The following is a 26,218-nucleotide window of genomic DNA, read 5'->3' as shown; positions in this document are numbered from 1 at the left end:
CAGCAAAAGGTCAGTAAGGAATTAAACCAACAGACCTCACAGGGTTTGAGTGACCCAGACTCAATACAGACTACTTTCAACCCAAGTATGAAGTCTTTGTCACCGTCCTAAATCCTGCCTAGCGCCTTATCAGGAAGAAGGGAGTCCTACAGTAGGCAAACGTTGACCAGTGAAGCCTCTTGCAAAACGTGTGTAGGTTTGTTAGTTGCCCCCCCCCCCCCACATACAGTTGCCATGAAGCAGATTCTTTCTTGCTGCTTTCTCTGGGGGGAGATTATCATGAAGGATCACGCAAGTCAAGCTGAAAGGAAATTAACACCAGGTCACTGTGAGACTAGACAGTAAGGTGTTTGTGAAGGACGACAGAGGGGCCATGACTGCGCTTGGTCAGGAAGGCGTGTCAGGTACACAGAGATCTTTAGGTGTCCAGGAAGGTGATCACAGAAGAGAGCTCACAGAAGCTATGTACCCACGGCTTGTTACCAAACAGGAACAGCAATGGGTCCAAATGAGAACAATGAAAAGAAATACCCTAAACCTAGAAAATGCTGATTTGAGACAGACAGGGTAATTCACGGTGGCTGTACAAGCCAGGGAGGCTGGAAACCATGTTTTGCTGGAGGTACCAGAGCTAATCATCCTTCCGAGGAACTGACTGAGTTCCCGAGGCCTCCCACCTGAAATCACACTACCACGGCAAGATCCCAGCTCACCTTTCAAGCCTCAGCTGCAGTTGAGGGAGGCCACTTAGCCTAAGTGAGCCGGTCGGCAGTGAGTGGAGACTGTGAGCATCCTCTGGACTTTCTCACAGTGCTCCCCGCTCGTCTACTTCTTATCAAAGGCCTCCCGTGCTTCTGAGAGCCACTCCAACGCCTCTTCCCTCAAGCCTTCCCAGTGCCGGCAGAAGCTGCTTTGTCCTGCGAGCCTTCTTACTGCCCTGCTATCATGTGGTCCTGCTTGCTCCTGCTCTTAATTGCTCAGCCGTGCACTTTCACTACGAGTCCTCTGCAGGACAGGGACAATGGGGGAGATGATGTCACAGTTGTACCCAGCCTCGGCCAGCACTTCCGTTATTCACAAAGGGTTGTCCACAACTGATCAACCAAAGTGACATCATTCTTTATTTCAAGGAGTCTACCCTGAAGTCATTCAAGATACCGATTAACAGAATTAAAAAACAAATAAACAAACAGCGTAGCCTCATCTTCTGGCCCTGTGGCCCTGACAATTCTAGACAGAGTTGTTTCCTAGTTCCCAGGTTGTTCCAAACAGACTCCACTGAGAAGAAACCTGGGTATGACTGTCTGACAATATACACAACATAAATGAGGGCGTTCAATCTTTAAGTGAAGTAGAGCTTACACTCAGGAAAGATCTCAATATGTAAGTATAAAACATGATGAACATTTACAGTCTGAACACATTGTGTAACTACATTAAGCTTAAAGCAGAGGAGAAGCACCCCTGGACCCTGTCAATCACAGCTACGTTACGCTTCCCTCCAGGGGAATCCAAACAGTGTCCATTAGTTTGGCTTAGTTACACAACATTCTTGTCATTTTCTTTTTCATGAGTATCTTGTTCTAGCCCTCTTGGAATTCAAATATAAGGTCATACACACACACACACACACACACACACACACACACACACACACACACATATCTCAACTGACATTATTTTGTTTTAGAATTCTCCTATGTCTGAAGAGAAAGGTTTCATGATTTACCTGGCAAAACTCAGCAGGAAGTCACTGCTCATCTTTCTTTGGGTCTCCCCACCCCTGAGCTGGTCAGCCACCCAGGTAGCCCCAATGTGGTGAGCCCGACTATCTTAAAGACTGCAGGTCCCAAGCAGCCTTATATGCAGAGACGTGTTTACTCCCAGGAGGCCAACTGACTTTTGCCTTACTTTAAAGTTGTAACAATGCTTGGCATGTCCTCAAGACTTGAGGCTGGGGAAAGGAACAGTGCTTAAAGCTCAAGTCAGTTGGTCTTACTGCCTGTCAGCAAATCTCAGATAACTGTGTTTGAAGAGCAACAGAATTGTTGGAGGTGCACATTTTGGACTTTTATATGAAGCCTGATCATTGCACAGATAAGTAAGGGCCAGGAATCCATTGCTCAATGCCCGCAGATCCCCCGGCTGTCGACTGAGACAAAGAGTATGTGTGAAGAACAGAGCCGAGGCCTCTCTGCTTTGTTTATCCTGGAATTGGTGCCTGCCCCTGGATGGTGCAACCTGCTTTCAGAATCAGGCTGTGGGAGGAGGTCAGAGGTCCCCAGAGCACCTGCAGCCAGCATGTAGACAAACTGTGTGCATGAGGGAATGTGGGCTTCCTCCGGCATGGTGTGAACTAACTAGATGTTTCTGGGTAAACTGAGTCAGATTTGAGGGATTCTATCACTCAATCTGTAGAACAGGGGGAGAGGAAACAGGGTGAATATTGTATAATTTGAGGAGACACAGGATACTACAAACTGTGAAGTTGCTGGTGCACAGTCCAGACTGAGGGCTCTGGAGGCAGACTTCACCCGGGTCCTTGTCATCACCATTCCTATGGACTATCCTAGCCTCAGGCTTCTCCTCTGCAAATGGACATAAAGACTCTAAAGAACGGCTGGGGAGTTGATTTGATGGTAAGAGAGGTTGCTGTTCGCGTGAGGACATGAGTTCAAAGCACTAGCACCCATATAAAAGGTAGGGTGTGGCACCTATGACCCCAGCGCCATGGCAAGTGTGGAAACAAGAGGATTGCTGGGGCTCACTGGGTTCTAGCCTTGCTTCAGGTTTAGTGAAAGGCCCTGTCCAAAGGGGATTAGGAGAGGAATAAATGAACAGGACACCCAAGGTTCTCCTCTGGTGTATACACACACACACACACACACACACACACACACACAGGCACACACATACATACATACATACACACACACACACATATATACATACAGAGACATAAACATAGAGACACAGACACACACAGACACACAGAGACACACACACACACACAGGCACACACATACATACATACATACACACACACACACATATATACATACAGAGACATAAACACAGAGACACAGACACACACAGACACACAGAGACACACACATACACACAGACGCACACATACACAGGCACAAAGACATACACAAACACACATAGACATACGTATACATACAAACATACACAGAGAGACACACAGACACATACAGACACACACGCACACTCATGAGATTCTCTACTATAAAGAGAAAATGGATCACAAAGAGCTATAGAACCCCAGAACCCAGGACGGCTTCAATTGGGGTTTCCTGTCATCGTCCTAATTTCGTTTAAAAACATATCTTTATGTAAAATGTGAAAGAAAAACAAGCACCATTGTACTAACAACGGCTATTTTTGCAACACGGGGTTATAAGGGTTCATTCTTATTATGCTTCTTTTGTATTATCCTATTTAGAAAAAATATAGCCAATGTAACATTGTTTTGGCAGGAAGAGTTGTTGTTTTTAAAAATGATAGCTGACTTTTCCAGTCCTCCCACAACGACCTGGCTCTTATTACTTGGATAAAAGGCAGATCCCCCAGCATCCTAGCAAAATACCACTGCTAATTGTGTTTTCTTCCGGCAGCAGGGACGTTTCCACTGTCACCTCAATGTTCTAGAACAAAGGCTGAAGAAAAGGCTAAGCCCTGAACAGACGTCAAAACCCAACCCTGAGTCACCTCTGCATCGAATCGGGCCTCCGCACGTCGCCCCAAGGTAACTCACATCCACCCTGAAGTCTGGCACAATGTGGTCCTTCCCAGTGAGCTCAGAGCACACTGCTTGGGCTTGCTGCTACTCATTTACCCCCCTGGTTCCTACAGGAAGAGAACAAGATGTTCAAGGACAATCTGAAAACCCAAGTGACAAAACCGGAAAGGTGAGGGGGCTCCTGAGCACCCTCTTTGATTGACATGTCACATGTTCATCAGAGGAGCATGTACCAGTGCTGAGGTGGCAGAGCCATTGATCCTGGTTCTGCTGTCACGGATGCGGTCACAGCCACGCTGACCTCACAGATGTACATTTTCTTGAGAATTAATTGTTAGAGGTGAGGCCATGATACGTTCTTGGCCCCTTCTGCATATGATAGTTCCCTTTTGCTCCTCCACCATGTTCTGGTACTCACTGGTGGTGGGCTCGCCAGTAGGATGCTGGTGCCATGCCATTTGCACCTTTGAGCCCTCCATTATCGTGAACCAAATACATCTCTTTGTAAGTCAGTCAGCACTCTCTTATAGCAATGGATAACGGGCTAAGATATCCCTAAGGGACATGGTGTGAGGCTTAGAACCTGCAGAGAACCAGAGATTTCAGAACAACAGACGGTTAACTGCCCATTTAGTCCCAAGGCCAGACACAATAGACCTTTGCTCACAGAAAGGTAGCCTGTATTGGGACATACAAGGAAAGGGGCAGGTCCTTCCCACAGGCAGCCACGTGCACTACAAAGGGTATTTCAGGGAACCTAAAGGTGTAGATTCTCACTCAGTACACACAAGGCAACATGGTCAGAACCCAAGAGTTTGGGGGAGGAGTGGGGATGGGAGTGGGGCTTGTGATAGTGGGAAGGGCTTGTGGCCAGGGGGAGGGGCTTGTGGTGGAGAAAGGACTTGTGGCCAGGGGGAGGGGTGGGGATGGAGGAGGGGCTTGTGATGGTGGGAGGGGCTTTTAGTCAGGGGAGGGGCTTGTGGCCAGGGGGAGGGGTGGAGGAAGGGCTTGTGATGGTATAAGAGGGGCTTTAGTCGGGGGAGGGGCTTGTGGTCAGTGGGGGGGTCGAGGAGGGGCTTGTGGCCAGGGGGAGGGGCCTGTGGCCAGGGGGAGGGGCCTGTGGCCAGGGGGAGGGATGAGAGTGGGAGAGAGGCTTGTGGCCAGGCATCCCCTCACCCTTACTGATTTTACTCAGCTGAATTCTGTCTCCAGGTCTAGAGTCAGGGCTATTCTCACAGTGTGCCAGTCATAACAGGCAAGGCTTTGCTATGGTAACAATGTCAAAATCCTAGTACCCCCCTAGTCTCCATTTCTTTCTGTTTTTTAAGGACTATTTCTTGTTCAAAATAGCAGCTCAAGGTTGCCGGAGGGCCCAGGCAGTGCTGAAGCCTACACCATCTGGAATGCTGTTGTGTTGTGCATAGTCCTTCACGCTTCTCCCAGAGAGACGCCAGCAGTGACCTGCTCCATAAACCACTCCTGGGGACAGGGGTCTCCTACTTTAAGCCAAAAGGGCAATGACACCTTACTGACACACGTAGGAGCTTATCTGCAAAGCACTCTCTGAGGTGGATTCTTGTGTTGATAGTCATTTTGCAAACTAGGAAAGCACAGAGATATTGAGTGAGGAGCAGGACACACAGCTAATAAAGGAAGAGCCAGGATGGAAACGCAAGCCTTGAGCCTCTCGAGCCTGCTTGCCTAACGAGTCTGTGTGTGTTAGGCTCAAAGATAAAGCTTTTAAGTGTCCGAGTATCTTCTACGCTAGCCCTCTTTTACGAGAACACTGAGGCTTACAAAGAAAATATATGTCTCTTGAAGGCCAGAGATAATAACATAGTTTAACTGGATCTCAACTTGGATTTATGAAACACTCAAGGCTGACTATGGAAGAATTTACTCTGCAGTGCCCTTAACATGGCCGCCTGGGCTTGTATGGGCTCTGGGCTTGGCGGAGTCTCCTGTCAGAAAAATCTCCTTCATCACCAAGTCTGAACCTATCATTTCCAGTTTAGGGGCTAGCAGAGCCCTGGTGTTTCTTTCTGGCTTGTCCCCATCTCAGGTGGATCCACACTGTAAAATATGAGCAGTGGTTTAGGGCAGCTTTTACAAGGACAGAAAGTTTATCGCTTTTATGGCAACGATACTCAAACATTTATAGTCACCAAGAGTAGAGAGTGAGACAGAAATATAAGGGAAAGAAAGAAAAGCAAGAGATGGAGTGTCTGGGGTCTGGGAGGGGCACCGAGTGCAGGCCTGAAGAGAGGTCAAGGTTCTTCCTTTCCTGTGCTAGGGGATAATCCTGCTGAGGGGCAGAGGAGCTATGCAGTGTGTGTGGAGGTGGGCTCTGGGTTTTCCCTCCCCCACCCTGTAGTAATAGGTACTGCACTGGGTCCTCTTCCTTCTGGCTTGACACACACTTGGAAACTGTTTAGTGAGGCCGTGAGCATGGAACTGAGGGGACTTAACTTAGATAACCAAACCACTGCATCAAGGCAAATGCCAGGCACACTTGTCTTTATTGCTGATGGAGCCAGTGCACTAACACACCTAACAGCCACCATTACCACCACTACCACCAGCACAGGCATCTTGACTACCACCACAGCATCAGCACCAGCACACCACCGCCATACCATACCACACCACCGGTAAAACATCTCCACTACAGATCCACGACCACCATTACACCACAGCACCACTACAGCACCACCACCACCACCACCACCACCACCACCACCACCAAAACAACGGCAGCCTTGGCAAGCCTCTTGTCATCTGTTTCTAGAGACGTGGGTGCGTTCACATGGACACTAGCTCAGACCTGGTACCCATACTCTCTGGAAGATGGCCAGTCACTCTCCACATGCCCCAAACAAATAATCTTGAGTATCCTCATTCAAAAGCACGTTTTATTAGGGAAAAGTACTTTCGTCTCATGTTGATTTCCAATTTGCTTGGACAAATTGGAACATTTCTTCTGACTGTTCCCATCTGATGACAGAACGCTGTCACTAAAAGATTTCCTGCGGGCACCTCGCTCCCTCCCTTAAAATCTCTGGAAGGGGGCTCTCTGGAGTGTCAGAAGTTGCGCTACCTCTCTGCCTGGAAGGAAGGACCGGTCACTCTGGTGTTAAGATCATTCTGAACTGCGACTAGAGGACTCACACCTTTGACTGATACTGTGGAGGAGATGGGTAAGGCGGTGTGTAAGGCTCTCAAAGCAAATTCTTCAAGCATCCTCAAGCACTTGCAAACACTTGATACCGTAATTACAAATAATTCTCTTCTCATTAAGCCTCTGTCAGCCAGCGCTGCTAATCTACTTTGAATTACATGCACTGGAAGATACACGTTTCTTTAAAAAAAAAAACAACAACAACAAACAGCTCATAATTCACACTTTCAATTCACACAAACGAATCCCTGATGAAATTCACTTGACCTGGTAAAGACTTACTGTGTGCTAAACACATAGAGGCAAATAGTGTTGAAGTGAGGAAGATGGCTGCCCCTGGGAGGGTAAGCAGGGAGAGCGCTGGTGAGGCAAACCAGAGCACTTCCAATGAGGAACAGCCTGGACCTGTGGTGGAACCTGCAGAGACCCACAGGCAGCACCCACAGAGATTGTTTCTAGGAAGTCTCCAGTCACCCGCATACCTCGAACTCAAGCAGTCCTGGGAAGCCGAGTACCTAGTATCTGGCCCTCACCTCCCCAGGCTACGATACTCAGTGCCTTCCTGAGAGAAGGGCTCACAGTTCCTCTCAGGAGGTGATGGACAGTCAGTTCTTATAAGAGGAAGCTGAAGACCTCACTGGGCACTAAACACAGAGCAAGTGAGGACGGAAGCTTGCAGTCCCTGACTCGGACTGAAGAGACAGAATAAGTAAGAGGCCCTGGGGCTGTGACTTAAGGCCCTTCAGGGGTGTCTAGGGCCTTTCCCTCTGTGCTGTGCATGTTCACTAGATTGTGGCTGGCAGGAGGGGAAGCCAGTGAGCAAGGGAAGGTGGGAAAACCATGCTCCACTCCTAGAGAGAAGAGCCAGGGAAGCAGCTATAGAAGGTTTGGGAAAACAGTCTTTACATCCCTTAGCCAAAAAGCAAGAGTGACAAGGCCTGTCCTGAGGTAGAAGTTTTGCCTTCTGTTAGGACAAATGTCCTGTCCCCTTTTCATGCGGCAGTTACTCACAATCTCCTTTAGCCCCAAGCACACAAGATGAGAGCTTTCGCGAGCGATCTGTGCTGCCCTTAGTCCTTCAGCACTGAGGACCTCAAGATCTACGCAGGATCTTCACACCTCAGACAAACCACACCAGCCATCCGTCGAGTGAGACCCGGAGCACAGTCACAACCACCAGAACAAGGCTGGAGTGGGGTGGGGGGGAACCAAAGCTATTCCATCCTCACGGCTCCATAAGTAGCCGTCACCACGTCTACTGTATGGATCTGAACGTGGGAGGCATCAGATCATCGTGGTTTCAGCTCTAAGACAGAGCTGAGATCTTTACCAATGTCTAGCTTTTAACCTTCATTTCATTCCGCGTAGCTGATGAGCACCCTGCCCTGAGTACTCCACACACTTTCCTGTTTCCGTGTTGGCTCCCCCGCCTAGTATGGCCTCCCATGCCTCCATCCCAACTCACCGACTCACCTTTCAAAGCCTGAGTCTATCAAGGACTCTTCCAAGGAGCCTCGCCCACACTCATGACCAGCTGGAACTAATCGCATCCTTTGTTACAATGTTGATTCTGCTGCATACTGCGAGTATTTGTGTAACATTTGCTCTCTCAACATTTGGAAGCCTCCCTGGAGAAGGATCGTCTAATGAGCCACCTGTCTGCCCACCGTTTCCTCAATAGGACCTCTGTGTTTGCTGAACGAATCAGTGGCTGACAAACAGCCGACTGGGGCAGCCAGTTGGTCCTCTTGTTTACACTTGTTCAGCTGTTTGCAGTGACATCAAGAAGAACCTGTGACTGAGGGCTGTGGCGTGGCTGTGGAGACAACATGGCTTTCAAGCCAGACTGGAGAACTGCTCACGCTCCATGCTCAGATGGCAAGGAAACCGGCGGCTCTCCTGGCCCTCCTCTGCTCCAAACAGCATATAGGTGGTTAACTACCAAGTGACATCTTTTAAATAAATTTTTAAATTTTTATTTTAATTCTGTGAACATATGTGTGTGTGTGTGTAGGTATGTAGACATGCATACAAGAGCCCAAGAAAGCCAGGGGCATCAGATTCCCTGGAAATGGCCTTGCAGACAATTGTGACCTGCCTAATATGGCTGCTAAGAATCCAACTCAAGTCCCCTCAAGAGCAGTCTGTGCTCGCTATTTCTGAGGCATCTCTCTAGCTCCCCTAAATGCTATTAAGAGCCACAATGAGGGCTGGAGAGATGGCTCAGTGGTTAAGAGTATTGACTGCTCTTCTAGAGGTTCTGAGGTCAAATCCCAGCAACCACATGGTAGCTCACAACCATCTGTAATAAGATCTGATGCCCTCTTCTGGTGTGTCTGAAGACAGCTACAGTATACTTATATATAATATAAGTATATTTATAATATTTAATCTTAAAAAAAAGGAGCCACAATGCACAAAATATGCAGGCAGGAACCCCCTTCCTAAATGGCATTTCCCTGAAGGTACTTATAACTAATTATAATTAATGCTGAGAATTCAGGTGCCCGCTATAAGGAATGCACGTATATGTTTTGACCCAATCTATTCTTTGTGATAAGGAAGCAGTCTTGAAAACTTTAAACTTATCTAATGAACCAGTAAGACGGTCAAACATGGTGGCAACATGGACGGTAATAATATTGTGTGAAGTAAGCTAGGCATGGGAAAACAGGTACACGGGCTCGCTTATATATGGAATTCTTAAAAATTCAAGTTTGGAAAAGTAGAGAAAAGAGGCAAGGGGAAGAGGGAATGGGGAGAGACTGTGGCAGGTATGGTGTTACAGGCAGGGAGGAAGAACTAGTTAGGGTATTCTAATATCAGCATATGATCATAGCAAACAGCACAGAATCCTACAGTGAAGATAACTAGGAGAGAATTTTGAATGCAATCACCACCACAGAGAAATGATACAGATGAATGACCCAAGTATTTGGGGGTTGAGTTCTATATATTATCATTACATAGAAATATACACTGTGTCCCCAAAGACAATTAATTATACGTCAGTGGAAAACACAGCCATGCATAGTGTCTTGTTCCTTATCACAACACAATTGAATATGCCCTAAAAGATCCAGGCATCCTGTGGCTAAGAGTGAAGAAGTTCCCTGGGAGAGTGACTGCCTACTGTGTGAAACTTAAAGATCAAAAGGTCATGATGGCTTATTGCTGTTTGTCTGTTCAGTGAGCACACGTGTCCGGGCACAGTGCATGTTAGAGGATAACTCGTGGTAATCTGTTCTTTCCTCCAAGTGTGTGGGTCCACAGGACTGAGCTCAGGTCATCAGCGTTGATGGTAACAATTCTGCTTGGCATCCTGCCAGACTCTCCATCCCTTGAATAATTATCAGATTATTTGTTTGTCTGTCCATCCATCCATTCATGTATGTCTGTATCTCTGACAGCCCTTCACCCTCCTAAATCTAAGATGCCAATGGCTCCTCTGAAAGGGAAAGGCAGAGCTGATGAATGGCAAAGAAAAGGGTGGGAGCTTAGAGAGTTCAAAATTATTAATTTTTTTTTAAATGAAAGGAAGACAAAAAGGAAAGCCATTAGTTCTTCTAAGAACAAAATAACTTTTTAAATGCTTCATGGACCTTGTTTCAGATCTGACCCCCAAGAACCTGAGACTGGGATTCAGACTCCCATTTTCTGGGTGGGAAGGGTGATGTGGCTTGTGTGGAGTTGTCCAGCTGACCGAGAGGCAGAACTGAGGTCGCAGGCCAGCTCTACCTGGCTTCAGGGACCTGCTGCCCGTGACTGACAGCCAGAGCCTGTGCTAAGCTGTTGGCTGGAGCACATACATGAACACTGAATGCTTTACTTAAGCTAGTTCTTGGTGCCACGAGGTAATTACTGGAGCTGTTTTCAACAAGGGAAACTAGCGTAAATCCCAAGATATCTTGCATAATGAAAAAAAAAAAAAAAGATGCAGGCTTCTTTTGCTTCAGCCACTGATAATGTCTCTCAGCAGCGGACACAAACTCCCTCCTCTGGCTGAGTTCAGATATGAACTTCCACAGGCACTAAACGCCCCGCTATCAGCTGCAGATGAGTGCACACTTCCTGCTTGCACTGTCACTGCAGATTAAGGACACCAGAGATGCTTGTTTCTGAGGGAGGCGAGTGTTTTAGGAACACTTTATCATCTGGGAGGAAAGGATACGCAAAGAAATAAAAGACACTGTGAATTGTGGCTTTAAAGAGAAACACCATATCGTGACCCGTCTTAAAAATCTAGGCCTATATTTGGGTTGACTGTATTTCCAAAACAGACAGAGCAGCCTTCCAGAGCCAGCTCATAGCACTTGCAAGCAACAACCAGGCAGCTCAGGTTTCCTGGGATTCCACAGCCATGTGTCCTAAGGAGAGGTCAGTGACCAGTTCGGGGCCTAAGTTAGAGCCTGGGGTGAGCCAAGCCAGCTTGATTCAAGCTGCATTTCTGCCAGGCTGAACTACTCTGTATAAGTTATTTCTTTTTATGCCTTAATCTCCTATGTGTAAAATGAGGCCAGCTATATCTGTTCCACAGGGTGGCTGTGGGGTTGTTGTGAGTGCTTAAACTGGCCTTGTACAGAGTAAGGGCTGAAAATGTTGGCCACCGCTTACTAAAGCCAGTACACTCTAGGAAGGTAGGCCAAGAGGGACAATGAGGATGCCACAGTTGCCAACACACACACACACACACACACACACATACATACACACACACACACAAATACATATGTACAAACACATACACAAATACACACACAAGCACACAAATACATATTCATACAAATACACACACACATACACACACAAATACATATGTACATACACAAATACACATTCACACACAAACACACAAATATACACACACAAACTCACCCAAATGTAGACAAGTACATATGCACACACTCACACAAATACACATGCACACACATACACACAAATACATATGCACAGAAACATACATAAATACATACACATACAAACACACAGAAACATACACAAACAAATACACACACACAAACACACACAAGTAGGAAACTTGCCACTATTGAGCTGGGGTTAGGTAGATGAGTCTGTGATATATGTGCTGTGATATAACGTAAACTCTGTCTTTTCACCTGAATATATAAACTACTACTTACTATTCCGCTAGTTAATTTTATGAACAACTGATGGCTTTAATCTCACTTGAAAGTGCTTTATAATTGGGAAAAGACAAGCTTTGCTTTCTCTCTCTCTCTCTCTCTCTCTCTCTCTCTCTCTCTCCCTCTCTCTCTCTCTCTCCTTCATTTTTTCTTTTTCTGTTTGCTAACTATATCTAAAGAGATTCTAACACTCTGAAAAATGTTCTGTGGTTACTCCCTGACCAGCAGGTCAATAAAAGACCGACTTTATCCTTGCAGTATGTCCACCAATGTCTCCCGCTCAGAGCCCTCTCTAGGAAATTCTATGTGACTCACTGCTACCTTGGCAGGAAAGTTTAAGACTCTCAGGCTGCTTATGGTATCTGGGTGAGAATGAACTCTTGCTTTAACATGCTGTCACGGGTGCAAGGAAACATAAATTACAAGTTCTGAATCAAGGTCTCAGAGATCTCCCCTGCTTCCTAAGTGCTGGGATTAACAGTGCATGACTTAAGAATAGGACAAGTCTTACAACGCATGTATGAAAGAATTAGATACGTATACTAACGATTTGTTTGTTTTTACATGTAGATATTGCAGAAACAGAATTTACCCTAAGACTTCTCACCCGAAGAATAATTCTGTGAGTTTTTCTTTTCTTTTTGTTTCTTTTCTTCCTTCCTTTCTTCTTTAAATCAGGGCTTATGAAGGACCACATTCAAGAACACAAAACGTCCAAGATACTACCTTGAAACTAAAAATGCGGTAAAAACACAGCATTTGGTAAACTGTTCCCCCTCCTTCTTCTGTAATGTCTGGTTTTAATTAAGGAGTTTCTTGGACACGGTCAGATAGACTTCATTTAACTGACACCATGAGGGGAATGTTCCAGGTAAGACAACCGAAGTCTCTAGAAAACTGAAATTCTTGCCAAGTGAGAGTCAACATTTGTGAGTCTTGCCAGTATTGTGTTTTTGTTGACCGGGGCTGTGGTTATGGTTTGGGGCTGGAATGTACCTCAAGGCACAGGAGCCGAATGGCTTGTCCTGAGATGGTGGCACTGTTTGGGGAGAGAGGGAGAGGCGGTTTTCCTGGTGTATGTGGTGAAATGAGGAGCCTCTGAGGGTTACAGCCTGGCCCTGCTTCCTGCTCCCCTAACTTCTTGCTTCCTGATCTACAAGATACAAGGAGAAGCTGCCTCACACACTGCCCGGTGCAGAGCGTCCCAGCTGCCATGTGTCCTTGCCACAACGGCCTGAACACCCTCTCAAACCATGAGTCGACTGAAGCTCTCTTCCCTCAAGTTGCTTCTGTCACTGCCGTGGGCAAAGCGATAAATACAATCCACAGGATATCATTTGAATTGTGACACAATTCGGTCAATCTCAGGAAGGAAGACACCTGACCTCAGTGGACCTGGGTCTGTGTCGAAGTTAACTTCAGACCTTAGGGCCCTCGTGTGAGGGACCTGGGCGGCTGAACTCCCCAGCCTCTAAGGGCTCCACGCAATCACGCACGGCAGTCTCGTGACTGAGGTAGAATTGTAAGGGTCTCGTGAAGTACACTGAATTACTATTAACAAGTTGAGTATGTGTCCTTCTGGAGTATCGGTCTGGCCAAAACAAAATGTATGCAGCTAGTAGTTTCAATGGAACCGAGCCCAAGGAACAAATGAGTGTTAATACCTAACACCATAGAGCAGTGGTTCCCAACCTGGGGGTGGAACAACCCCTTCACAGGGGTCTCCTAAGAACACCTGCATATCAGATATTACATTGCAATTCATAACAGTAGCAAAATTACAGTTAGGAAGTAGCAATGATATGGTTTTTACGGTTGGGGCTCACCACAGCATAAGGAACTATATTACGGGGGTCACAGCATGAGGGAGGTTGAGAACCATTGCTGTAGAGGAAGGTCCTGAATGTAATAGTTAAAACACACACACACACACACACACACACACACACATACACACACACACACTCACACACACATACACACACACCATTCATGCTGTATGACTCACTCGGAGACCATGGTTACCTATGCAGAGTGAGTTACCAGAAGTGGGTGTGACAGAGCACCAGACCACTGACAATGCTGATGTCAGTTATCCATGCAGGGTTAGAAGCATCCAAGTATACATTTTATATATATATATATATACATACACACATGTATATGTATACGTATATGTGTATATTTGTATGCACGTTTCTGTAAATTATATCTCGAAAAACAATCTTGGAGCACGAAAATGCAAGAGCTGTCAAAAAAATCATCATTTTAGAGTACCAACTTTAATTAGCCTGTCAATGCATACCGCACTGTAGTTTCCAGCATGTCCACGATGCTACCTGATAAACATGTGTGTGGGAAGGGTTATCAGAATATAAAGTGTAAACAAAAGGGAATGGAAATTGGAAAGGTCTACAGCAAGGGGCTAATATTGGAGAGGTAAGAGAGTGAGATCAGATTTAGACATGGAAATGCTTAATTTCAAATTCCGAAAACCAGCAAACCCTAAAAATACCACATTGGTGCCCTGGGCTGATGTCTTGCTTCCTCACAGAATGAATGGCCACTTAGAGAGTCAAGGTTTCTCAGAGAGGCTGGATTTATCTTGAAAGTACACAGAGTACACAACAAGGGCGTACTTACACAGGCCACATTGTATCCATGATAGCTGACAGAATTTATTAAGTTAGCTTAGGAACCAGCCCACCCAAAATCAGATTTTCTATTTGAAAGACACCCTCCCCTTCCCATCTGCTTTGTGAGCCAGACAGTACACTACAAGCACTGGAGTCGGAAAGAGGACCGTGATAAGCTCAGACCTGGGAGTGTCCACTGCTTGGGTGGAGAGGCACAAGAATTACTCCTGTGGGGGAGGAATGTGGTGAGTGTTCCGGAGAATGGAACAAAGAGAAAGTTGTAAGCAAGCCGGATGATTCTGTGAGGTTTCTGGGAAGGAGACACCTGATACAGACCCAGAGGAGGCTTGAAAAGCTACCAAGATGCACATGGCCATTGATAACTGTTATCCTAACACTCTGGAGGCTGAGGCAGGAGGATGGCCATAAGCTGGAGGTTTGTTTATTTGTTTTCCAAACTGAAAGGAAGAAAATAAAGCCAGCTAGTGTAGCCTACCTATGAGAACAATATATATGCAAAGTCCACTACAAAGTGCAACGTTTAGAATATTAAAAATTACTTAAGATATTTGAAACCGAGTTGGCTTAACAGGTTATTCTATGGGTATGAATGAAAGATTGGAGGTGAAAAGGTGGTGATGTATTTGTATTCTTATGTTTGGTTTCAGTTTTTTTGAGACAGGGTCTCTCTACATAGCCTTGGCTATCCTGGAACTCAACCATGTAGATCTGGCTAGCCATGAACTCACAGAGATCATCCTGCCTCTGTCTTTTGAGTATTGGGATGCACCATCAGCCTGGCCAAAGAAGTATACACAGCAAGAGTGTCTAAAAGGAGGCCAATGATTAAGGAACACAGACGAGCCTACAGGAAGACTCCAAAGACCATGCTACACTTCACACTGAACATAGAAAATGTTGAGAAATGGAGAAGGCAGAATGTCAAAATTAAAAATAAAAAACTCTCATAAAATACAGCTTCTTTTAAAAAATACATACACATATACACATACACACATATGAAAGAGAGAGAAAGAGAGACAGAGAGAGAGAGAGAGAGACAGAGACAGAGAGAGACAAAGAGAGACAGAGAGAGAGAGACAGAGAGAGACAGAGAGAGACAAAGAGAGACAGAGAGAGAGAAAGAGAGACAGAGACAGAGACAGAGATCACCTATGTAGCCCAGGCTGGCCTTGAACTTGTGAATTTGCATCAGCCTCCCATTTGCTAGGACTATAGATGCACTATCATGCTAGGCCTCTGGCAGTCTATACTCTTACTTAGCATGCAAAGTTCCAGAGTCATGACTAGACTGTATTTTCGGGGTTTCTTATTTGGCTTATGTGTTGTGAAGTCCCAGAAGATTGCACATGAGTGAACGTGTCTTATTCAGTCTACATATTCCTATGCTACTGCATAAGTAGGTTTGTGTCTGAGAGTCAGGAATGATGTAACTAGACCTACTAGTAAAACACACACTCACATACAAACACACAATAGACACACACACTCATTCACACACCACTTACCCACATGATTCTAAGGTTAGCTAGGTTCCTCTCTAAGAAAATATTATCTGTCACATGATAAACAATCACTCTTCTTCAAAAAATGCCTGACTGGCATTTTAGGGCGTTTCCACCTACTTGTCCCCTGGAGACCTTTATCAATACTAGACAAACTCAAATTATTATCACTAGTGTTGATTCTTTCCATCAGGGGCATGGATGGATTGTAAAGGGACTGCTTTCAGACCAAAAGAAAAGGCAGGAGTTAAAGAAGATTCTGAAGGGAACAGGTCGTTTACTGGGGGACTGCACACCCCACCGCCCTAAGCCATTGAACAGCAGGAAAGCAGCAGAGTGTCCTGCCTCCTCTGCTCACTGGGAACTACGACAAACATTCCCAGATTAGATTAATAGAGGGGAGGTATATTCCAGGGAAGACGTGATGGCTAGTGTCGACTGTCAACTAGTCAGGTCTGGAATCACCTAGGAGGCAGGCCACAGGCACACCTGGAGGGACCAGGCTGGTCTCCAGGCCTGCCTTTGAAGGGTTAATCTTAAGTTGGTTAATTGACATAGAAAGACCCACTCTAAATGTGGGGTTGAGTCCTGGACTGTGTACAAAGGAGGAAGCTAGCTGGGTACTGGATTCATTGCTCTCTGCTTCCCTCCTGCTGCCCGGATGGACTGCACCCTTGTACGGTGAGTTGAGTTCCCTCACCTATGACTTGTTCTTGTCACGACATTTTTATCATAACAACAAGGAAAACAAACAAACCAAAACCAACCTATGACAGTGGGGGCAGAAGGCACCTTGAGAGTTTCAATGCCAGAGACAGTTTTTCTTCAATCGGGACAGTCGATCAAATCATGTGTCTGTACCCCCACTAGAAGCCCTAAGTCCTCCAGAGACTAAGAACTCACAGGGGGCACCTGTTTTAAGCTTATTACATAAGTGATATTCTGAATTATCACTTGAAAACCTATTGAACGTACACCCGAAGGGGAAAGCAGGCTTTCTCAATAGACTTTATTCATACCAGTTCCTTAAGATATAAGAATGGTGGCCCCTCCCCCGCTTTCTTTGGCCTTGGGAAAGCTGACGAACTTGTCTCAAGGCTTTGAACAATGTAATGCTATCTACAATATGGCATGCTTCATTAATTCAGCTCAGTCCACCTACTTTATTCAGCATTTCAAAATGTTAGAAGACCATCTGGTTGATATTCATCGATCAGGAACATTATGAAACCTTGTTCAGCCCAGGAGCTGAAGTTTCTCTGGTCTATATGTTTCCATGGCTCTGACTGCCTCCACTACCATACATGACCTCACACTTGCTTTATTATTAGGGCCATTGTAAATATGCCTGTAAATACCCCAAACCTCTGTGGGAGACGCCTTGCTTGATTGCTTCTCATTCTGGATAAACACGAACCTGACAATCAATGAAGAAGTACTTCCCGTCACGGGATTGACTCCAAGTGTTCGGTTGTACGCAACCGGAGACCAGGATATGTTTATTTTACATTCCAGGGCACATCCTTCCAAGGAACTAACTTAATAGGCACAAACAGAGGGAAGGTGACAGTGTAATTAGGCAAGAACCAAATGGCAAGCAGATCTGGGTACGATCTTCAAGTTTCCATTTATCCGACATCTTTCGTCATCAGTTTCAGTAAATCTTTCTAACTGTTCTTGCCCCAATCCAGATACGAATATCTCAAGATCTGACACCTCTGAATGTCATGCTATGCAACTGACAGTCCCCACAGTCTTTCGGTCTAATCTCCCCTCTCCCTTGACCACCACGCCTACCATATTCTTTTTCCTACCATATTCTTTTTCCTTTGCGTCTATTAGCTCAGCCTTCTTTTCGCTGGCTCAATTCTTTTATACTGCACGGCTGGGTCACTGCCATGGTCTTTACTCATGTATCTCCAGGCTCCTCCTTTTAATGGTCACACACTGTGTACAGGATGAAATTTAACTTCCTGAAGTTGGACTTTAAAGGCCCCCGGGCCCGGACTCAGCCTTGTCTCTGTTCAGATTCTGTACTTTCTCCCTATTTCCCTGGGCAAACACCGTGACCCAGTGAACTTTGTCCAGGCCAAGTGCTCATGCCTGGATCACGTCCATCTCTGCCTCCACCTTTGTTAAGAGCCCCACACAAGATCTGTGTGCCTTCCCGTAGGGTCTGCTCAGTGCAGGAAGGTTTGCAAACACTCCAATGCAATGCTAAGCTTCACGTCAGGGAATCTCCCATGTCCAAAGGCATCACAAGAAAAGTCTGTTAATGAGGTGGCAGCAAATAGTTCACTGGCCCATAGGGAATATCTGCACTAGAGCTGGGAGATAAGGTAATTGGAATATGCAAATCTTTAGCCACTAGCTGGTAAATACATTTCCATTCCTCAGGTGCAGGTCACACTCTCCTCCACAATAATGGCCACCATGGGGAGAAGGAAGAAAGCATTTTACCCATCCCCAGCCCTCTTTCTGAGTATTGAAATGCAGGGCCTTGTACACGTAAGCAAGCACTCCACCAATGACCTATACCCATCCCCACTCCTCTTTCTCTTTTACTTTTCACTTATTTTATTTGGTTTGAGACAGGGTTTCTCCATGTGTTTCTGGCTCTTCTGGATCTATAGAGCAGGCTGGACCTGAACTCAGAGATCCACCTGTCCCGAGTGCTGGGATCAAAGGAATGTACCAGCACGTCCAGGCTTTACTTTTTATTTTGAGATCAAGTTGTCCAGGCTGGTCTTGAACTCACTCTGAAGCCTAGGCTAGCTTTGAACTCACTCTGAAGCCTAGGCTGGTCTTGAACTCACTCTGAAGCCTATGCTGGCTTTGAATTCACTCTGAAGCCTAGGCTGGTCTTGAACTCACTCTGAAGCCTAGGCTGGCCTTGAATTTGTAGTCTTCTTGCTTCAGCTTTCCAAATAGCTGGGATTACAGGTGTATGCCAACCCAGCCCAACTGTATAGTCCGTTTGATCTTCAGTACAGTTCTCAAAACAAATAGCCCCAAGATTCTCCAGTTCCTTACTGTTGCTTCTAATACCATAGTCTGCCTTCACCTCCAGCATAGACAACCATCAATAGTGACCCATTGAGGTGGGTGGAACAGGTGGGGAGGGAGAAACAGATAAACAAAACTTATAGAAAACGATGCAGCCACTAAAATGGAATTGGAGCTGACCAGCTACGGTGGGAAACTGTCCAAGGCAAACTGTTAATAGGGAAAAGCAAGATGCTGAGTTATGCCTATGGAGTCCATCCATCTGTGCTTCAGAGGGTGGAACAGGTTACTGATGGGGTATACAAGAGTACTGTATGACTGTACGCACATGGAATTTTCTAGATGGATATACTAAAAATTTTGGGTGGTAGCTGCCCAGGGGGAAGTGGATTGGGGAATCTAGAGATGAAACACTTTGTTTCCCAATTGCCCTTTGTTGTCATTTAGCTTTCTATTTAAAAACGAGGCCCCTCCCAAGTGAGACTAACAGACTAACCTGTGACACACCATTGCTGCAGGCAAGACCTTTCCCTGACTCAACCGAAGGCTGTCTTACTCATAGGGACAAACCAATTGTCCCTGATAGTAGGACTTCTGTGGTTACACGCTGATTTCATGATCTCTCTACGTGATGATTTCCTTTAGAAAAATAATTCCACTAAAAAGAGGTTTTAAAATCTAATCCCCAAGGAATGGAAACCATGTCTGTTGACACTCAGCTGGAATCACCAAATCATAATACAAAATTTCAAGTAACAACCCCCTTCCCAAAACAGTATACTAATATTACATTTCTCTTCTAAGCTCTTCACGAAATACTATTTTCTCAAGGTACCAAAGCCACTGGAAAACACTTCTGCTAAAGGCGACTTTCCCAGACGCTCACAGCTTTGAATCTGAACTGTGTGGACAGTGATATTTCCAATATAGACTCCACTGGGAACATCCACTGGAGCAACTCAATGCCGTATGTACACACATGTGTGTGCACACACACGCACACACACAAGCACATGGCACAATGACTCTTCTGTCTGCAGTGCCAACGGGCTGACTGTATGCATGAGTCCTAAGACTATAATGAAGCTGAAAAAAAAAAAAACCACCTCTCACCTGGTGACATCATAGCTATATTCATATCATAGCAGAAAACATTACTCAAGTGTCTGGGCGAAACCAGTGTAAACAAACCTACTTTATTAGCAGCCATAGAAAAGTGTGACACATAGACTCACTTGAAAACAGACACCTGTCTCCTGGTTTATGGACTCGCAGTGTTTCCCATCATTATTTGACTTTACTCCCCTCCCAGATCATTGAAAATGAAACAGTTAGCTATAAAACAGCACCAAGCAGGTCACCCTACCATCTGGAAGGCGCCACTGTCACCTTATGATGGGTCCATGTCCTGACATATTCTGAAGACCTTGTCCAGTGGGGCAGGACCGGGGAGATATCAGCAGTGTGGATAATGTCCACCATGGGAAGACCCAGGTTAATGTTTGAATCTGAGGTGTTTTGGATTGGGGTTTGGTCTTTGTTTTTTAAACAAAAAGTAAAAAAGTTAAACAAACAAACATTTAAAACAGAAGAAAGCTTACAGAGTAAGGAGTTTTTGTATAGCTCAGCCGTTCTCAACCTTGGGTTGCAACCCCCTTTGCGGGGATGGGAGGGGGCAAATGACCCTTTCACAGGGGTCACCTATGCATACCAGATATTTACATTATGATTCATAACAGAAGCAAAATTATGGTTATGAAGTAGCAACCAAAGTAATGTTATGGTTGGGGCCAGCACAACATGAGGAACTGTATTAAAGGATCAGGGCATTAGGAAGGTTGAGAACCACGGGTCTAGCTATAGACAGTGTTTCTTTTAAGTATATTTTTTAAAGTCATGAAGTTGAAGAACTTAAAATTTTTAGAAAATAAAGTGACATTAAAATCGGTTTACTACTGAAGAAAAAATATTTTTGTATGTAAATTTAGTGGTGCCTAAGAGTCATGCCCCAGGCCTTTCCAGTCCCTCACCAGCAACTCACTGACTGACTCCTGCATGGCAGCTTCCAGTCCTGGAAGCTCCACTCATGGTAAGTACCCTATATAGGTGTACCATTAAAGTTAAAAAAAAAAGCTTTGGTCTTTTTATTATGCTTTTTCCATGTTTAGAAACACACACACACACACACACATAGACACAGCTATGTTACAACTGCTCACAGTGTTTAGCACAGTGTTACATGTGTGGGTTTGTGTGGGGGAGCAACAAGCCGGACCCTGCAGCCTATCCATGTAGTAGGCTGGACTGCCTAGGTTTGTGTAAGTGTACTTCACAACGTTTGCACAATGGTAACATCACCTGGTGAAGGATTTCTCAGAACCTGTCCCCTCAAGTCATCCCTGGAGTCGTGACGCATGGTAGTGTCACATATCCTGGGATGGCTAGAGGGAGACTTTTGAGAGGCTAAGCTGGTTTGTTTGTGAATCTTAGTCTTTAATGTTTCACCTGGACTTTCAAAAATGGTTTCTGTAACAATAACTATAAAAAAAAATAAAAGCAATCAAGCCATATCCTGAAGGTTGAGGCCACATTCTCAGAAGCCAAAACAGAAGAGAACTTTGGTTTTGTTCACTAAAATACATTCTGGTAGTTCTAGGTCTCTGAAATGAAGCAATGCTAGAATCAGATTAAGATAAACTGGAAATGTTTACATACAACTGATTCTTAAAATATTAAAAACTGGCACTTGAACACGCTCATGCCTTCTTAGAGAGATCCAGAAACCCCACTGCTCAGACAGGAGAGTACATTAACAACGTTCACAATAGCATCGGTCACAGAGCAAACCAATGGAAAAACAAGGAACGACCCATACATAACCCGAAGGTCTTGGGCAAAGAGGATATACATACAGATATAAGTCCATACATATGCATTTGCACAGCAGAATGAGTTGGATTCACTCTTGGCTGATTCAGTAAGTGTGAGATCAAACAGGTTAAGGAACACACCCAGGTACTTGCTAAGCTGAGATTGGAATATCATCATTTGAGCTAGCCTAGGCTACACAGTGAGACCTTAGCCATCACAGCTACCTAGTAAAAATCCTTCCTCCAAAAAACAAACAAGTAAACAAACAAGCAGCCTCCCCTCCCACACACAAATGAGATCATATTCAGAATGAAGCCCTGAAGAGATCAGATGCCGGCTCCCCTTAGTATAAACACTTGGGTGGTAAAAACAGGATGAGGTAACCTGGGTAATGATTAACATAAATCTTACAACAGCTGGCATCTTAGGGTTGGGAGGGCTGTGAAAAGATACCCTGTCAGGGGAAGAGGTCACAGGTCATGTCTGATAACTGGCATTGGCTCCTAGGCGTTCCACTTTATCTCTCCTTAGCTCACCCTCTCTTCTGCATACTATTTAATACTTTACAGTTATTTAAAAAAGTACAAACTTCGGGATAAAGTACTAAGCTACCCGTGCTTGAAGTGAGAGAGCAAATGGCATCTTTTCCAATCCTAATGCTCTGTCCCTACCATTTTACTTTAAAGAAGTTTTTGAGACAGGATCTTTGTTATGTAGCCGTAGACGCCCTAGAGCTCACTTTGTAAACCAGGCTGGTCTTGAACCCACAGAGATCTGCCTGTTTCTGCCTCTGAGTGCAGGAATTAAAGGCGTGCCACCAGATCCACCCCTTAACATTTAAAAAAAATGACAAGTAAAAACCATTTTCAATATATCTACCATTGTGTGACATAAGGCATTTTCATACATGTATGGTATATGTCACTTGCTGAGGCATACATATATACATACATACATACATACATACATACATACATACATACATAGTTTATATATCTATATAGAACCTAGGAACTACCAGGAAGGAAGAAGCATAGTAGCAGCCGTCTAAGATGGGCTAAACTCACTTAATATGATTCTTTCCAGCATAACTTAACCGTTGTATATTATTAAAATTCAAATTATGACCTGGATTTAAAGGCCCCTAGGCCACCCCTGCTTTTGGTCCTGTCTTTCTGATCCATCATTGTCCTTACTAGGTCACATCTGGGAAAGTGAAAGATACAGTCAGGAGAAAGCCCCTGGCAATGGTGAAAGCTAACCTCCCTGATAGGAATGAAACCACCAACCCCCACACTGGTTAGAGAAAGTGGAAGGGGTTGTATAGGTGGAAGGGGGTGCCAACATGGAGAGGGGATCTCCAGAACGGCCTGTTCTCCAATCAATGGCTTGATAGACTACTCCATATCTTTGTGACCAGCCTGGCACGAAGAAGGGGAGTGGGTGGCAGCTGAAACTGTTCTACAAGCGGTATGATCTGGGGAGCACTTTCTCTTTCACTCCAACTGACCCCGTGCAAGCCACGCTCTGTTAACTGCCGCTCACAATGCTGAGGCTATGGGATACTTTGTTGCTTTCTGGAACAATTGGACACTCCGATTTTTCTTCTTAACAGAAAGTTAAAGTCTAAGATGTAAGGATTGATATTTGTAACTGGTCACTCCCTCTCACAACCAGTTATTGTGGTTTCTGAAAACCAGAGGATAGCGATAGCTTCCGAGAACACACCCTTCTTTAAAGGAGAACACACCCTTCTTTAAAGGCATTCTAGACAAACCTTTGATGAAGAACCAGTTTGGGGGAAAAAAAGACCTCAGTTAAATGTGTTGGGTGGTGGTGGCACATGCCTTTAACCACAGCACTCAGGAGGAAGAGTTCAAAGTCAGCCTGGGCTATGTCAGAGATACCCAGTCTTCAAAAACTAGACAGACAGACAGACAGACAGACAGACAGACAGACAGACAGATAATTTAAGGAGTGAAAGGAAGATCACTATTTAAAAGTCATCCACAATACATGTGCTTGTACACACAGCTACGTGAATACTGGTTTCCTGTGACATCATCAACTCCAGGATAGGATGCACAGGTACAAGATTCTTCGCCTCTGCCGAGACCACCATGTCCCACCCGCAAGTCCCAGGATGGGTAGAGGAGCCCTGATTCAAAGTGTACAGCACTCCCTCAGTTTGTTTCCTCTCCCCACCCTCAGGGCAGCAGCCACCACACCCTTGTTGTCTGAGGTGGCTTAAGGTGTCACAAAGGCAGTTATATAGAAGCTGGGGTTTCCAGGGCAAGCAGAATGAAGGATGACCACTGTGGGAAAATGGAATGTTAATGTAGGAAGTTAGATGCCAGCTCAGGGCTTGTTAGATCCACAGGCAAGGTGGGCCAGGGTTGGGTGGGGGTTGAACTGGTCTTTTTAAAACACTCTGCCCCGCCTGGTGTTTGTCGCTTTCTTTAACTCTTACTGGGGTTGCACTTCTACAAAGAATGAACAGTGAAAGAATTTGGCAACTCACTAGGAATTTTGGAATTCAAATATTTAGAAATCCACTTGGGAAATCAGAGAGGGATTTGCGAAAGCACAGAGACAGCTAGTAAAAGACAAAAATGATTTGTATTTCTTTCAAGCACCTTGCAGGTTATTAATTACAAAAGGCCTGACAATACGTATTTACATGCTCTGGCTGAAGCTGAAGGGGGCTATAAAGAGACTTACCAAACGCCACAGGATAAACGGGGAGCAACAGAACCGGCAAAGCTGTCTCACCTGTCTGCCCGCGGCAGCCGACTGTGCACACAGGCAGGTACTTTTCCCAGTACCTACCGGGGATGACTCACACTGGACTTTGGAGATCAACGCACACTATCTCTGGATATTCCTGTGTTGGTCTCGGGGGAAACTCCACGCCCTGTACTGTGCCCAGAACAACTGTCAGCAATAATACGATGTATTCAGCACCCTGCTGTACAAATGGGCCCTTTGTGCTGATGGCCAAGCCATAGCCTCCCTGTCTCTGCAGGGAGGCCCACGAGGGCAGAAGCCTGCTATCATGTAACCCTAGGAGTGCAGGACAACTCACATTTAGCCTGGTTGGTGCTCTTGAGTCTCCACAAAGAAAAGGGCTCAACTGAACAAATCCACGATGGCAGGGCAAATGTCAAGCAGTAGAATGGGATGTGCATGCACACCCGTGCTCGAGCACCCCCACACACCCCCACACACACAAATGCATACACACATGCATCATATGTACACACATATGCACACACATGCACACAAATGCACTCGTGCATACACACACACACACACAGACTCACACATGCAACACCTCACGCACACACACATACGTGTACACAGGCATACACACACTCTGCACAGCAGACACTCAGTGAACAGGGAGGGGAGTGGAACTGGTGTGCAGGCCACATGCAAGGTCAGGAGACCCTTTCCTCTATTGATTCTTTTCCAGGACAGATGCTCTGGGCTCCTGGAGCGTCAGGCACAGCTGGAGAGTCAGAGGGCCATAGCCCTCTTCTTGTCTAATGGCCACAGAGGAAGAAACAATGACAGTCACTGATAACTGAAAGGACTTGGTACTAAGGGAGCACCAGTGAAGAGCTGCCAAGGGGGAGGGGCTGGCTTTTTTTTTTTTCTTTCTCTCCTAAAGCAGAAAGACAGGTCTGTTTGTCCAAAGTTGCTTCTGGTTAGCACATAGAGAAATGTAAGTTTTGAGAAATATGGTACAAGAAACAGAGATAGTAGAAGAACGGAGGTACCAGGCCCTGGGGATCGGACCCTGAATGCCCCACTTAAATCAAGCTGAGTTCATCTGCCAGGCCCCTGGCAGCCTGGAACCGGAGGGATCAGGATGGAAAGAGGGGATTCAAGGCTGTATTAGCACGGCAAATCAGAGGCCAGAGGTCACATTAGCATAGCAAATCAGAGGCCAGAGGCTGCATTAGCATAGCAAATCAGAGGCCAAAGGTAGTGAAAGTTAGAGGATTGTACCCTAGCTCCAGGTAGCTCAGCCAGAATTAGAAGAGTGCATATTAGAGAGGCAGAGGCAGGACAGTACCATCCACACAGTA

General features: G+C 45.5%; 1 protein-coding gene across 8 annotated transcripts in view; it reads right to left on the bottom strand.

Annotated features, from left to right (window-relative positions):
- The window catches only part of Tmcc3 (transmembrane and coiled-coil domain family 3), a 245,731-nt gene that overhangs the window by 12,348 nt on the left and 207,165 nt on the right, over positions 1 to 26,218 (bottom strand). The window contains exon 1 of one of the 8 annotated variants that reach the window (XM_028783007.1): positions 24,846 to 24,908. The exons of the other annotated variants lie outside the window; for them this stretch is intronic. The gene's annotated coding sequence lies outside the window, so the exon portion shown is untranslated. Of the gene's footprint in view, positions 1 to 24,845; positions 24,909 to 26,218 lie in introns of those variants that run through there. 8 annotated transcript variants of the gene reach the window in all.

The sequence above is a fragment of the Grammomys surdaster genome, unplaced genomic scaffold (assembly GCF_004785775.1).
Source record: "Grammomys surdaster isolate TR1022 unplaced genomic scaffold, NIH_TR_1.0 958, whole genome shotgun sequence".
NCBI lineage: Eukaryota > Metazoa > Chordata > Mammalia > Rodentia > Muridae > Grammomys > Grammomys surdaster.
Note: the sequence above shows the minus strand (reverse complement) of the source record. Positions and strands in the feature narration are given on the sequence as shown.